We start from the raw sequence: 3,670 nt of genomic DNA, 5'->3' as shown, positions 1-3,670 counted from the left end.
ATTTACAAACACTCCCACTATCAAAGTGTGAGGGTTCCATCAACCCATATGCTCCCTATATTGGATATTGTCAGACTTGGACATTTTAGCCCATCTGATGGGTTTTCTAGTGGTAACTATTTGTTGTTGTAATTTGCACTTCTCCTGTTACTACTAGGTTGAGTGTGTTTTCTTAGACTTACTGGTCACCTGATTGTGAAGCATCTTGCTAATTTTCCTTATGACTTGACTATTTCTAAAAATTGACCTGAATTAATTCTCTCTGTATTCTTGATGAATCCTGGGTCCTTTCCTTGGTGATATGCATTGCAAATAACTTTTTCTGTTCTGGAGCTCAGCATTCCACTCTTTCTTTGGTGCCTTTTGATGAACAGAAATTCTACATTTTAAAAGCAGTCAAATTTATCATTTTTTTTTCCCTAGGTCTAGAGTTTTTGAAAAATCTTGCTTAAGAAATACCTCCCTGGGGCGCCTGGGTGGCTCAGTCGGTTAAGCGTTTGACTTTGGCTCAGGTCATGATCTCACAGTTCATTAGTTTAAGCCCCTCACTGGGCTCTGTGCTGACAGCTCAGAGCCTGGAGCCTGCTTCAGATTCTGTGTCTCCCTCTCTCTCTGCCACTCCCCTGCTCATACTCTCTCTCTCTCTCTCTCTCAAAAATAATAAAAATAAAAACATTTAAAAAAAGAGAAATACCTCCCCATCCCAAGATGAGAGCTATACTCTTCTATATATTTTTATAGTTTTGCCTTTCATATTTAGATATTTAATGATTATTTAATGCTTGCTTGAGGTAAGGGACAAATTTCATGTGGATACCTGATGGTATTAATACCATTTATTATATGTCCATCTTTCACACCGCTCTGCTGTGTCATGTTCATATATTTAAGGGTCTGATTCTGGGCTCTCTATTCTGTTCTATTGATCTACATTCTACCCATGTCTTAATAACTAACTTTTCTGTGTTCTCATATTTATTACTATTTTAGCATTATTATATTAAAAAATCTATTTGATACTTTTATGAGACTGACTCACTGCCCAGCGTGTTAAGAAGGTGATAATTTTGATACTTTTAAGAAAATACTTCTTCTGTTTTATCTGACCTTTTTCTTTCCACAGAAGGGTTGATTTCATAGCCAATATATCATTAATGGAAATGGAAGTCTCAATGGTATATTTTGGGCCCTACTCTAAGGCACTCTTCCCTTCAAAAAACATTTTTGATGACATAATTTATTTTTAGCACACCGGTATCCTGGGAACAGAATTAACTACATCTAAGAATCAAGGGTCCCTCCAATGCCCTGGGTCCCAGGGACATGCCATTCTGATGATGGCTGCTTTGACATCCTTGTTCCTCAGCACGTAGATGAGAAGGTTGAGCACAGGTGTGAGAATAGCATATACCACATTGTCCATGATGTGGAAGTCGAGTGGCAGGTTAGCTCTGTAGGCCACATAGGCTATGGCAATGGATAAGTAGTAGGTGCCAACCACCAGGAGGTGGGAGCTGTAGGTGGAGAAGTCTTCTGAGCGTCCTTCTTGGGAGCTGATGTGAAGCACCGAGGCCAGGATGTGGGCATAGGAGAGAAGCACCAGGACAAGGGGCAAGAAGGATACTGCCATGGCAATACAGAAGCCCATGAGGCATGGTGTCTGAGCAAGAGACCTGGACCACAGCCAGGTGGTCACAGAAGCAGTGATAGATGTGAGCAGTGTTGTCAAAAGCCATGTGGGAAGTCTGCACCACTGCTGGGTTGGCCAGGAGGAGGGCAGTGAGCCAGGCACAGGCTGCCAGTGCAGCATTGGTCTGTGGAGTCATGAGGACAGGGTAGTGCAGTGGGTGGCAGACAGCCACATAGCAGTCATAGGCCATGACCACCAGGATGAAGGCTTCTGAGCAGGAGAAGCTATGGAAGAGGTACATCTGCAGGAAGCAGGCAGGGAAGCTGAGGAAGTGGTCCCCAAGTAAGAATAAGGATGACATTTTGGGGACGACGGTTGTAGTAGAATGTCCAAGGCTCAGAGCTGATCAGGAAGAAGTACATGGGCTTGTGGAGGCTGGGCTCTGCCACCACAGCCAACAGGATCAGGCATTTCCCAGCAGGATGAGCAGGTAGATTAAGAGGAAAATCAAGAAGACAGGGAGGAAGAAAGATTCATGCAGAGACAGGATGCCTACCAGGTAGAAGACCAGTGAGTAGTTCTCTGATCCATTACAGATGGCTTCCATCAGCACATATCTAGAAACCAGAACAATCAGGGAAACATTAGCTAGAACATTCATCTTTCCCTTTTCAACCATAGATCTCAATCCCAATAGTTTCTTTGAGTCTAGAATTTCATTTCACATCTAAGATGCCCATAATGATGAGGTGTCTAATGAGCAATGCTTGAAAGAGCTGGTCCTGTCTGGGGGAAGAAAAGTGGACACAAACACCTGAAGGGCTGTTAAAGGGCAGCCATGCTTACCAAGAACGAGTGCTAGTGTTAGTAGCTCCAGGAGCCCAGAGTTCAGCCCCACACATGGAATAAGTTTCTTACAGTTAGAACTATCCCATTAGGTACAAATTTGGCCTGAAAATTAGTAGATTCCATATAACTAGAGGTATGCAGGCTGGGGGCTTTTTGGCTGAAATGCTACAGAGAGATTTTAATATCTGGGTAAGAGCTAGATTACAAAACTTTTATGCAGCCTTCTAACCCTAGATCCATTGGTTCTTAAAAAAAAAAAAAGTAACATAAATGAATCACATCAATCAGATTGTGGAGTTTCGTGGGCAGACATATTCCATCCAAGAGAATAAGTCTTGGGAAGCATCCATTTCAGTTCAAATGTCAATTAAAAATCAAGTAGCTACTTTGTTAGTTAGTTCAGTAGCTCCTTTAAGGCTATCTTGTGTGGTAGCCTACCTCCTGCCACCGTGGGCGAAGGAACATTCTTGGTATGAAATGTGGATGAGCCCCTCATTGGATTTTGCTCTCTGTCAGCGCTAGAATCTTGAGTGCAGTCATTTGTCACAAGCCCATCAAGTCCAGAGATATCTACATAGCAGTTCCTGGTGGAGTTCTTTAACCTGAGACCTCATAAGGACAATGGGATCACTGGTTGATAATGACAAAGCAAGGGCCTGGGTGACTCAGTCACTTGAGCATCTGACTTCGGCTCAGGTTGTGATCTCATGGTTGGTGAGTTCCTGTATCAGGTTCCCTGTTGTTAGTGTGGAGCCTGCTTGGGATCCTCTCCTTGCCTCCTCACTCTCTGCCCCTCCCCTGCTTTCGCTCTCTCTCTCCCTCAGAAATAAAATAAAACATATGAAAAGAGAGAGAGAACAACGAAGCTAAAGTCTGTGGTAAAAACCTACATACCTTACTCTAAGGTTCCCTTGACCCTACTTACATACCTCTAAGCCTAAGGGTTGTCAGTGGATTCTGATAAAGGCTTTCAACTCATAAGCTCTATGGGACTGGTGGGAAGCCTTCTTCAGAGACACTGAGAGAACCATTTCTATATAGCTCTGGATTCAATTCCTCTTCTACACCCCACGTCCCACCCCATTCTCATCTCACACCATCTGGATTGGGGCGTTGTGTCTCTTGAATCAGTGTCCCTTGTCTCTACGTTTCCATTTGCTTGAGGACTCCCTTTCTATGATATCTTACTGT

The 3,670-nt window shown here is 43.3% G+C and overlaps 1 pseudogene; it reads right to left on the bottom strand.

The window, feature by feature from the left end:
• Window positions 1–1,288: 1,288 nt before the first annotated feature.
• On the bottom strand, window positions 1,289–2,237 carry LOC122201194 (annotated as a pseudogene).
• Between the last annotated feature and the right edge of the window lie 1,433 nt (window positions 2,238–3,670).

This window comes from Panthera leo, chromosome D1 (assembly GCF_018350215.1).
Source record: "Panthera leo isolate Ple1 chromosome D1, P.leo_Ple1_pat1.1, whole genome shotgun sequence".
Classification (NCBI taxonomy): domain Eukaryota; kingdom Metazoa; phylum Chordata; class Mammalia; order Carnivora; family Felidae; genus Panthera; species Panthera leo.
This window is presented reverse-complemented; position numbering and strand designations above follow the sequence as displayed.